This window comes from Bombus vancouverensis, chromosome 13 (assembly GCF_051014615.1).
Source record: "Bombus vancouverensis nearcticus chromosome 13, iyBomVanc1_principal, whole genome shotgun sequence".
Taxonomy (NCBI): Eukaryota; Metazoa; Arthropoda; class Insecta; order Hymenoptera; family Apidae; genus Bombus; species Bombus vancouverensis.
Genome location: NC_134923.1, coordinates 12,613,911 through 12,626,822, shown reverse-complemented (window position 1 = coordinate 12,626,822; position 12,912 = coordinate 12,613,911). Strand labels below are relative to the sequence as shown.

Genomic DNA, 12,912 nt, shown 5'->3' with positions numbered 1-12,912 from the left:
CCCGTGACCGTGGCTACGTTCAGCGACTCGTTATGTCACTTCGAGCCCAAGTTATAACTTTAGGGCACCCATACTCAGATTAGATCGTAAACAACTATTTCTCATTTTTATTATTTAAGTACAGTTATAATAAAAAGTCTGGACTAAAGTATCGGGGACTTTTGCAAACGTTGCAAAAGAAAGGCCCCGATGTCCTTTCATCTCCGACATGTATGTAAGTTTATAAGAAGAAATTGTACTATAAAAATGTTAAGAAATAATGTAAAAAATACTAAAAACAATTTTCATAACATATACACTATCACTTTGATAACATTAAGGACATTTCCTTACTCGTTTAAATTTTTAGGAGTGAGATGGAATATTTATATGTCCCGAGGAACTCTCTTGAAGAAATTTCTTGTTGCTTTGAAAGGTTTCCATTTCTACAGAAGAAGTTGAAGGTTATAAGAGGACTTTCGACAGATATCATGACTACCCGGAATGTGTCGAAGCAAGAATGCCTATTAGCTGTCTCAAGAACCACGCCTAGCTTCTTCTCCGAGAGGAAGAGGATCGTGAAAGTTGAAATACCGAATGGTAAACTTGTCACGTTTCCACGAAATTTTGACAAAACTCATGTACACGTGAAGACAAGGTTTCGTCAGATTAAATCGTCGGATAAAAGCGATTAAACTAATATTTAACGATAATTTTCCCATATTGATCGTTTAACGAAAAGCAAAATTAACTCGTTTCTAATCACTAAAAGATTCAACGTAATAAATTTAATGTGATAAATTTAATATAATAAAATAAAGTAGTTTGTACGTATTTCAAATAGACTGCGGTTTAGCAAACGAATAACGTAGTTTCTTTAAATGCATACTCTTTAAATACGAAACCATTTGGTTTCACCCTCTTCTTGTTCATCGCCCTTGGAAAGACACCCTCTTAAACACATTTACACACACAGTCATCGCTACCATTTAGTCACACTAATCCCTCCAGAGTCTTCATTTCTCAAGCGTCAGAGATATCCTCTTGCTTGCAGTCCGAAACATTTATCTTACAACTTCAGATAAGAGTTCAAGTGCAATTATTTTAAAACGGAGCACGTGAATGGATAAAACCGAGACTTAAAAAAATATTAGCAGACGAGAAACTTAAAGAAATTAGAAGTATTGGAATTATTCCTATCTTCTTACAAAATAATATATTGATAGATGTTTTATCAATGGTGTTTGAAACGCGTGTACTCGTTAATATAAGATATCGAAGTTCTATCGCAACGACATTTTTAATTACGATATTTAAAATTAGTTATATCTCGGACAATGGATGTATCGATTGCAAAGCGTACAGACGCTTTGCTGACGCAAATTTAATTGAAATTTAAATAATCTCTTCGATAATAATGAGAATAAATAACGAATATGAAAATTGAATAATCTCTGCTGACCTATAAATTAATTTTAATAGATAAATATAACATAATATATATTATGAATATAATATGATATCTTTGTAGCAATATTTTTCAATCACGCTCCTTGTGATCTGATTATTTTATGTTACGCAAAATTACATATGAAATACAAAATAAAACATTATTACACAAAAAAATAGTAGTGGAAAAATTAGAATTCGTAGAGACAAAAGGACATAGCGAACGAAGGACGCTTCCATGAAATTACATATTATATAATACACGAATGATCCTTTGTCTTGATAATCATTATCACGCGAGGCAGCCGACATAGCGCCCTTATCGAAATATGCATATCACGAATCACTCGACAATTTCCTCTCGTCAAATTGATAATCCTCTATCGTCGATGCTTCCATTATTAATAATTTTCCATGGTAAAATTGATCAACTTTTTTAGCAGAATTTCGATCGGTAGAATTAATACAAAGATTCGCGTAAGAACATTTTTTTGGAGAATAGAGTGTTTCTTCTCTGATAGTTTTAACGTGACCATTTCGATGAACAGGAATTTTATGATCAATTATAATCGATTAATCGCGCAAATTCGTATTTCTATGAAAACAGCTATGGAGATGAAACTTATAGAAGATTTATTTCACGTATGGAATATAACTTAATAGTTTGAATGTTTCGTACGTTTTATAGCATTATGCGCATTCTGTGCACTTTTGCCTTTAAATTTACTTTTATCTGAAATTATATACATAAATAAATACATACATAAATAAATACACGTTCGCAGTATATTAATTAGTCTCAAAATTATAGAAAACTTTGTCATCGTTTCAGCGAATTTCAGTTGATTTTTCTATTTTAGTAAGTAGAAGCTTATGAGTAATTCCGGACGACAGAAAACGCTCGATCTTTGGACGCAGTCCAATCATAATGGAATAAGATGCAGTGATTTTATCTTTCTGATAGTAAAAGCGTTACAAATTATAATTTCTGCAATGTCTATAACCTTTTTAATTATTCCGATCTCACAGGAAATATTCATACCTCTTAATTATATAGACAAGTTGTCTATTCGATTATTTTTCTATATTTGATTCTTTTCGAGCATTCGAAGAATAAAAATAACAATATAAATTTATTACTTTTAAATATTAATGTAGAAGGTTCTTCGGATAAAATAATAAAAGCTTTATCGAAGATTTAAAATATGACAGCGACAAACTGTTAAATATTAATACGCAAGAGGCTTTTAAAAATAGAATAATACAATTTTCACTCTAGAATAATAAGATTTATGGCAGTGACAAATAAAATTTATTGTCCTTAAACCTTTAAATAGATCATCATTCCACAAAAGGTTTCAAAAATACTGTAGTAAGAATTCTATTGTATCATACATCACCTTAAATTGATGCTGAAAAGCACATCAAAAAATCCCACTATTCAACGAGCAAAATCTTCACTATTCTTCTCTAGTAAACAGGTTTTATGTTAGAAGACTTTTATAACTTTTATCGTGGAAGTAGATTCAATAGAAATCGCTACGAAGTTTTATGCCGGATGACAAGGATGGCAGGGAAGTTCTATTAGTTGATATATGGATACTTTATTCGTGACCCGGTTCATTAGGAGCACATAATGGAGAAACCAGAGTTTGAAAGATAGAATCTTAGTATTTAAAGTGTTCGTAAAACAGTAGTTCTATTGTGTATACTTAACACGGTTCGATAACACTGTTTCTCGTGTTTCACTCATATTGCTGTTGCTTGATTTTCATTTTTTTTTTATAACTGTTTTAAGAAAAATGATAATTTTATAATTATAATAGTATGTAAGATCATTTATTATAACGATTTGGTGACCTTTACCTTTCTTCCGTAAATATCATTCTTTGGTCAAGCCAAGTTCTGCAAGTCGATAGGATGAAAATGTTAAAAATTATTCACGGTTAAAGACGAAGAAAGGCCTGGCTGATAGAGACGAGGAATTTTAACTTTTGCAAAAAAAAGCTGGAGGTGTATTAAAATTTTTTAGAAAACAAGTATTATGTATTATGTAAGTATCTGTATATTCTGTCCCTGATAACGAAGAAATATCACGTATACTCCTAACAACGATAAAGATCGATAATAATTTGATTGATTATAATCGACGATACAGAGAGATAAGAGAAATCTAAAGAAATAACGAGAAGAACTCTAGTAGACGTAGTAATGGAAAAATAATAAGAAGAAGATTATTTACGTTTCTTATGATAAAAAGAGATCATCTATGCTTTAGCAACAAGAAATAACGTGAGCAAATAATAAAAGGTAGCCGCTCCGACCTAACTAACGTTAAAGACACTTCTAAGATTCTATTCTTAAATCTTGCATAACGTTTACTCTAATAACAAAAGGAATCATCCACATTTCCAACAAACAGAAAATAGTCTGCACGAGCGAACGCAAGAAGATAATAAAAATAAATGGAAACGCATAATAGACGAATACACAACACTCTCGATGCAAGATCCCAAAAGAAATTCATGCAAAACAAAACAGTCCACTGCTGAAAACGATCTTCTTAAAATCAACTCCTTCGCTAACTGCAAAAGACTCACAAAAATATCTGCAAAGTATCGGCCATTCGATTTTCCTCCTTCTGCTATCGAAGAGAAGCACGCTCGACCGCGAAATGAACAAAGAAGATAACGAAGATCCGTAGCACCTCGGGAATAATTTTCCATGCAACTGATCGCGTCCGTGTTTGCATCGAGCGTCTACAAGGGGAAAGAGCGAAACGACGAGATAGCGGATAACAGATAGTGCACACTTGCCAGTGGGAATTTTCGACGCGAGTCCTATTATCAGTCACGCGATTAAGGCTAATCGGGGACAAGCACGATTATCCAGAAACCTCGTTCGCTTCCTACGTTCTATGATTCATCCTTTCGTTTCGACTTAATTCGTCGGCTTTTCAGGCCGCATACCCCGGCCGCGACGACTCATCAAAAACAAATTAATTAGACTCGAACCGCTGCACTGTACGCTTTATATTCGTATTCGCTTTATATACGTTCGTACGTCTACTATCTGGCCATTAAGGCCTTTCTCTGCGTGCATCTAACGTTTCGTTGTCGCGAGACAATCGATTCGAATCTCGCTTGGTCGAGATGATCGAACGTGAGGAGACTGCGAGGTGATTTACCTCCGTTCAGCACGTGAATGACCCACTGCGCTACTTTGTGCGTCTCTGTGTTTGTGGAAAAATTACGGATCGCTTCTTCGGACTGTGTTTTCGACGATTTTAAAGATGTACAGGATGTCTCATTTTTATCCCGTCAAACGGTGTCAGCGTATGCCACGATCGGAAACGAGGAAAAAATGTTACATGAACGCATCGTGATCCTTTGTTACCAAGCTGTAACGAATTATTCAGATTGTCGGTCACGATTATTGAGATTGTCGTTCAAAGCATCGTACGTTCTTGTAAACAGGATAATTTGTAATAAAGAATAAAGCATTTTTCCATTGTTCAATGGAATAAAACTGAGACACCCTGTATATTTTAATTTGCGTCGTCTGTACGAAAAACTAGATGAGTTCATACGAGAAAAAGATGGATTTTGGATATTTCTTGAAACTCTGCGCACCTTTGGTTTGCTGATAGTGATTGCGAAAATATGGTAAAGAATAGAGATGATCTTTTCGCGAAGTTTTAGTAGTTTTAGATCATCGATGCTTGGTAAACTCCGAGTTGATTTTTAAACATTTTATTATTTTTGTCGCGTTGATCGAGAGTCGACGTAATAGTGTGATAAAAAGTGAATTTTTAGTATTTTTAGATCGTTAAGGTTCAGTCTAGAAAAGCAACGACTTTTGAACATATTTTGAGAATTTCGAATATTTATGATCGAAGACCGATGGATCTCAAGAATTTCTCGAAGGTTTTATGGTTCCTTACCTCGACGATGGCTACTGGAAAATAAACAATAATGAAAACGTACAGAGTCTTGTGAGACTTTCTATAAATTTCAAGAGTTAATGTTAATAGCATCGTGATGACGAATCGTTGCTCGAAAACGAATTTAAACGATGGTATTATTCCATGAATGAGGACGCGAGGCTTCTAATTGGTTTCATAATTAGTATACAAGTGAGAGTACATCTCGCGAACAATCGTGAAATGAATGAAATTTTTCTCTACTCTAAACTGTAACGAAATTGTAAATTATTGCCGTTTTAATGCACTTTTTATCTACATCAGTCGTTCTATAATTTTTATAATCAATTCTTTTCTTCAATTTCCCAATTACCGAACGTTCGTTGCATTTTCGACATACGATGTCAATTCGGAATTCTAAATCGAAATTCACAACTATGTCGTACCTTGGCAACACGATCGTCGCTATTCTTCCTTCTCCGCTTAAATAAAACACACAGTTTCGTGTAATTTACAAAAGTATCACCAACGACATATAATTTCTTCATAGTAAACACTTAGAATCAGAAAATATTCAAACTCTCGGAACGATATTTAATATCCATCACTTACCGACGATAACAATCGATGACCAAAAAATACTTCGAGCCTGGTAGAGATTTTATCGAAACGTTTGAAGCTATTACGGTTTCGAAACCGAATATCGACTCGAAAAATTCTCAGAACGATATTCGAAAGTCGTCGCTTTCCATAAATATCGATAACCTAAAAGTATCAGAAACTTCGAAAAACATCCCACGAAGAAACTTAAAATTGAATCTAGAAAAAGTGAAAACCGTGTAACAATTTCTACTAACATCGCACGAATCGTAGCACAGAACGATCAAACTTTCCTCATTCACCCCAATTTCTCTGATGATCGACTAACCAGAACGGAAGCTTCTTATCTGACTTCCATCGAAATCGGTTCGATTATACTTGTCAGCTGGTGGATTCCCACCAACAAATTCGTTCCTTTTCTCGTGACGCGTGAATGAACACTGAGACGAGATCGAACACAACGCTGGTAGGTGGATGCTGCAGAATTTCGACGATATTCACCGATCGCACGGCGAACGTTCGCTTTCACTTTCCGACAGTCGACCTTTCGAACCAGGTATTATGTCTACTCTCAATTCTCTACTCCGCTGTTGGCCACCTGTTCCAGAACGAAGAATGCTCGTCGAGTCGATGTGATGTAAACGTCGTAAACACAAGATCGTTCGGTGACGTGGACGTTTCTTGGAAAATTACAGTTGTTGTTACAAGTCTGACAGCAAATTATACATTGGCAACTTAAGTTTGCGAACTTGATATTTTTTCGAGTAACGTTGTTTATCGAAATTATGAAAGTAATAATTTTTCATTGAAATGTGTATTCCAAGTTCGAATCGTAATATTTTGCCATACGTTCGGCGATTTTTTAATTTCTCGGTAGGAGTGGATCTCCTTTGATTCAAAATACACGGACAGATTCGAAAGGTCGCAAATTTAGTTGTCACTTCATACATAATTCAACTGGAATTCAATTCGTTATTGGACAAATTACAATACATTCGGTTAAACGTTGGAGAAAGTTCGATCATATTCAGATGAGATTTTGAGTAACCACGCGCTCTTCTTTCGTGTCCCAGTTTCAAGATTCATTCTATATACTCGAATTTTCGATAAGAGATCTCCTTGCCATCGTATCGATCTCTATAGAATCCTCAATTTTTGATTATCAATGGCGACAGACAAAAGTTATTTTTGTTCAGAAGCAAAGTTCGCGCCTGTGTTTTAGTCGTCGACCGTTTATCGATCTGTGTCGATCCATTAAAATCAATTCCAATCTCTCGATAGTTGACAGAACCGATTAGCGACGTCGTTATTCGTGCATAATACTCGACAGCGTTATCGTCTCGCTGTAAAAGCGATAACACTGAATGATCGTTTCAAACGTCTGACGCATGGATTGTGTAAAACGAGTAAATGTATACACTTTGCGTAAAATCGAGAAGCGTACGATGTTTCTGGTCACCTTATCGCAATGTTACGAGATTGTGTAAATACCGGGCTACTCGAATGTTAGCCAAACACTCTCTAATAATCTCTAAATATGTGCAGAAGTTTATTTCACCTACCAATCGGAAATGTTATGTTTTTAAAGATGCTACACCTTACACGAAATATATTGTTATTTCTTAGGAATGTTTAATGTTTTGCTTTTGTTCCATATTAATTATTTTTTCAGTCGTGACAGTTCTTCAAAAGTGTTTTTAGATCGAAATACAAGAATTTTGTATAATCGGTGGTGGAATGATTATATGGATAAAGCGTATGTTTAGCGCGAAATTTTATGATTAATTATCGTTACCAAATCACCATCGTAAATGGTTTAAGACTTTTGCACCGTACATACATATATACGATGTATTTTCTTCGTTCGTTGACAACGGTCGCACTACTCTTTGCGATAGAATCAGAGAACAATAGCGTAATAAGAAAAGATTAGAAAAAAGCTTATTTATCCGATGCTAATTGCCAATCGATAACAAGAGAAAGTAGTTGTACAGATTTGATCTATGTTCTATTCTAAATGTCTGTCGTGATTTCACCGATAAGGAGTTGAGAATATTGGATTAATCGATGAGTGGAAGATTAATAGTTTGTCTTTTGTATTTGCTCAATTTTTTTTGTCGATAAGACGACACACGTATTGACAAAATTCTACTGTTATTATAGAAATTATTTGCTCGCAAATAAATACAAGACGATCTCTTGTCGAGACATATCTATGTGTCTCACGGTCTGAATTTAAAATACGAGAGCAAAACGTTTTCGTCGAAATATGGATCGTTTGAATCTAATTACCGAGTATAGAAAGTTCTAAGAAACTAAAAATATTTCAGTCTCAGTTTTAGTTTGGAGTATTCTAGTGTCGGTTTTATTTGTTAAATATAAAACTGAGAAGAGAGAGATTTGGTAAATATTTGATATATTAACAAATGGGGCTACGTACGTACTGGAAGAATAATTTTCTAAAAGAATAAAAAAAAAGAATTAGAGGCAGTTACGGAATAGTATAAGTTAAACGAGGAAAAATATTGAAAGAAAACAGCGAAATGAGCGAGTATTCGTGTCGCGTGCTGTTCGAAGAATTGTAAATAAAAACGAGAGTGCAGATGCAATGCTGCCTGTTTGACAAACTACAATCTATTGTATATGTATATACAATATTGTATATGTTTGATAAAGGACAACAATGATATTTCTTAATACGATCGACAACGTACTCGGAAATAAAGGTATTCGTATTCGCCAGGTCGATTGCATAATGAAAACATCGTTATCGGTGAGCATAATTTATTAACTACGATCGGGATTAAAAAAATACTTACGAATTGAGAAAAACAAGATAATAATACTCTTGTTAATTCGTTCAACTTTAGAGGTAAACACACGTATTATTCATTCCATTTGGTATTATAATTTCTAACTTGTAATATGCTGGTACACTGGCAGATTTTACTATATATAGATACATACTATATCGTACATATGTAAATTTTTAATTACATCGGTGTTCTATTTCATTCGACATAAAATTCAAATTAACATCCTTTTTTCCTAGAGGAATGGGGTATTTCAGTAAGGTAGCGCTTCGTAACTTAACTCGCTTTTACCAAAAGTGAAGCAAACGCAGACGCTATTCGTCCATCGCGATTCATATAGCAAAGAAAATTGCTGCGCAAAGACAGCATCTACTCGCTCCATGATAAGCACCAAATTTTAACGATATTCATTCATCGCAATACGCGTGACAAAGAAAAGCGTGCAGAGATAATACACGCTTTCAAACTTTTCTCACTCTTATAAATAATAAACCATCGGAGTGCATCTGCACCGAATCCACGATCTACCCTACAAAAAGATTACTATCCAATCACGATCGTCGCCACAAAAAATATATCATCCACATACGTATAATACTCATTACGTAACTTTATGTGTAATGCTTTGCGATTCCTGTCACTGTCATAAACAACAAAGCACGCAAGTACACCTGCACCGGATTCGATCGAGCGAAATCCATTATTCGCAATGTACATCTGAAAAACTGGATTATCCAAAATCGCGCAATACCGATTTCGTAGCTTCGTACGTATACTATTCGCTGGAGAAACGAACCAACTTCGACCGGTACTCACCGTCACGATCCACTAAACAAAGAGAACTAAACTAGCAGCTACACAAAGGTATTACTCACGCGCTCAAACGCTCCAGCTCATGACCACGTTGATCGAACGAGGGATCGAATGCGTAGGTGATCGATGGATCAGCAGAGACAGAGCGGAGACGCGGCTATAACAGCTGGTCTGCACGGCCAGTCTCGCCGCGAACAATTGGCGCGAACACTCTTAAACGCTCTCTCTGAAATATACTCTGAGAGGCAGCGTGGTCGACGTTGTTCGAGGAGGGGAAACGGAAACGATTCTCCACGGCTATTCTCATGGCTCACCGTCTCGCTCCTGTCGTCACGGCCGGCGCGGCGTTTCGCGCTCCGTTTCTCTCTTTCCTTCGCGCATTTCCACCGTGTTGGGGGATTCATACACTCGTTTTACAGTGTTCTGCTTATCTGGCCGGCGTAAAAGCGCGTGGCGAACGTTTCCAGGGGTTTCGAGGGTCGTTTCGAGGCTGCTTGGCTATGCGACCGTGTCTCGAGGTTTCGAGGGGAGACGTTGTGCGACGCAGGGGTAGATATGGTTTTAGGTGGAGGTATATAGAAGCGTGTTAGAGAGGCTGATGGAAATGTTGGGCCGTTGGATGGGATTGATGAAGCGTGAAAGCAAGCTAAGAGCGAATTGAGATGTGCCAAATTGCGCGAGATGAAAGATTGGGTAACCGGTGTCTTTGTACAGAATGCAGGGAAGAATTTCAGGCGAAGTTGTCTCTTCGCTGATTTCGATGCAACTTGATTTTTACGCAAGTTCGTTTGTCCCAATGAAATCTTAGTAAGCCGCTGTTATACGAACTGCAGTCGTATAAATTGTTCGTCCCCTACAAGTTCGAATAAATGGAATTCTACTGTAATTGCTTCGTTTATATTTATGAATAATCAGAAAATTGAAAAAAAACGAATAACCGGATGCGCGCAACTTTTAAAAAAATAAGAAACTTCCAGAAAGGAGAAAAAATTGAGAAAAGCTTCGATATAAAGCATACTGACAATCGTGTTTTACCACGTCGGAAAAAGAGAGATTTATGGAGATTACATCGAAAGTGGCAGTAAGACGAAGGATTTGTTTCTTTTCGTTCGTAATACCTACGTCACTCTTTAACGTTATCTTTTAATAAATACGTCGTTCTTTAATACGATCTCGAAACGCGGTGTTGGAGATTAACGTGTCAAGAATCTAACAGTTCTGCTAGGGGTAGTTTTTTAATAGGACGATGAAGAAATTATGCGAAGTTTTAACGTCAAAAGTCAGAGAAACGAGGTGAATCAAAATCTAAAATGAAAAAAGGACGTGCTCTACTGTTTCTGGTTCTCCTTGACTTCGATACATCGCTATGTGCCACTTTGTTTAACTATCATTTTTATTCTTGTGTATACTTCGCTAGCTCGAAGAGGATAAACCGCACTATGGACCCTACGTGACTATTCAGCGTTTAATTTTTCTAAAGGAACGTGATAAAAACTTGAAGTTCTTGAAGTAAGATCGTAAAATATAATTTTATTATTCCAAGATTATCTTCGAACGAATACGAGGTTCTAACAATTAGAACGAATCAGTTTCTTCGTCTTTCTGACGCTCGAAGAAAGATCTATTGAAAATAATCAGCATCCATAGAGAAATATCTGTTAAGGCAGCTCTGTCACGAAAGTATTTAGAAATTATTCGTGTCTTTCATCTTTTTCTGTCGTGTTTTCCACGTTTGAGTCGAACAGATCGAGCAAAAGTAATCAAATCCAAGAACGGAAGTCTGTTTAAACATTTTTTAATCTTCGTAGACTGGAAGTTTATCAGGATTGCTGGCACTTTTGTTACAAAAGCAACCAAAATTCACTGATTTTCTGTCTTCTCTGGTTTAAATCAACAAGATCGACCGTAGACTACCAAGCCCGATAGTAAAACGCTACTTAAGAATTCTAAACAGCTTCCAAACAGGAAGTTTACCGAGGTCACTAACACTTCTACTACAGTCTAAGAATCGATTATTTGCTTTTGAATTCTTCGATCGAAAAAGGATCAACCGAGAAAACTAGTTTTCATCAGTAAAGCAAAACTTACAAATTCAGAGTTTCCGAACCGGAAGCTTGGATTATTAGGTTCCTGAGAAAATTATTAAAACACCGAAAATTCGTATGCTTTCTTCCATTTTCCCTATTTAAAAGTTCTAAAACATTTTTAAATATACACATTGGAAGCTTACCGAGATCATCAGCACTTTCGCTACAGAAGCGAATATGATTCAATTATTTTCCCTCATCCTCTCGAGTTTAGATTAAAAAGACCGGTTCTCGTAACTCGGTCACTTTCTTCACCGATCGCTACAAGTTTTTATCATCTTTCAACGATGTCAGTTCTCAGAATTCGTATTATCGTCGTGTCATTCTGCCTTTCACTCCGAAAAGAAATTTTGATTTTTTCAACGATATTCATTTCGAATCATTTCACAAAAATTCTCAGGCAATCTCAGGAAAGAAAATTGCTGCGTAATCTCGCGTTATTAGTTCGATAACCTTGAAATTCTTCAGTTTCTAGGTCACCCGTCATTAGCATAACACGATTACATCTGAACAATTCGATCACCGTACGCCATTTTATCTCAAATCTATCATAAGCGCGAAATGTAAGAAATTTCTCGTAACTTTTCACTATTCTTTAGTATACTGCTTTTTTTTTTTACTGATTTCGACGAGTGATTTGAACGTGTATAGTTGGCGTGTTAGGACAGACTGTCACTTTCATCGATCGACAGTACAGCTAGTTGAGTGCTGGCTTGGAGAAAGTAACGGAATAGCATCGCGTGTTGCGCAATGATTCGTATTACATTGGCTGAAATAATTCCAACGTAATCGGACTGGCTCCAGCTACTATGCGAGTTATTCACTGGTAACCTTGGAATTGGTGGCATTGATAGAGTCGCTGGTAACGTGGATAGATCGACGCTCGAGGAGATTTGTTTGAATGAAATTTGGACGATTTTGATTTAGCCAAATGGAATCAGATTGAGGATGTTTATGGCACTTTCCGTGATGGAAGTATTAAACTGTATTACGATAAACAGGGATACGCTAAACGTATAAAACCGTTCGCACGTTTGCTCTGTACATACACGCAAGGCTCACGAAAGTATTGGAATACTTGCAGACGTCCTTTGCGAGTAAATTATGTGCGTCATGCGAAACGTTGTGAAATTTCATTGACACTGTTGTAATTGTATTAACAAAGTTCGAAAGAGATTGAAAAATGGCCAGACTGAGTGAATTATCGAAGATATAAAATTCCCGGAATAACCTCCTCGTTGTAATGTTT

General features: G+C 36.1%; 1 protein-coding gene across 2 annotated transcripts in view; it reads right to left on the bottom strand.

Annotated features, from left to right (window-relative positions):
- The window catches only part of CDase (neutral ceramidase), a 45,581-nt gene extending 35,793 nt beyond the window's left edge, over positions 1–9,788 (bottom strand). The window contains exon 1 of one of the 2 annotated variants that reach the window (XM_033342178.2): positions 9,639–9,788. The gene's annotated coding sequence lies outside the window, so the exon portion shown is untranslated. Of the gene's footprint in view, positions 1–4,028; positions 4,048–9,638 lie in introns of those variants that run through there. The other variant, XM_033342188.2, reaches the window with a different exon arrangement.
- Between the last annotated feature and the right edge of the window lie 3,124 nt (positions 9,789–12,912).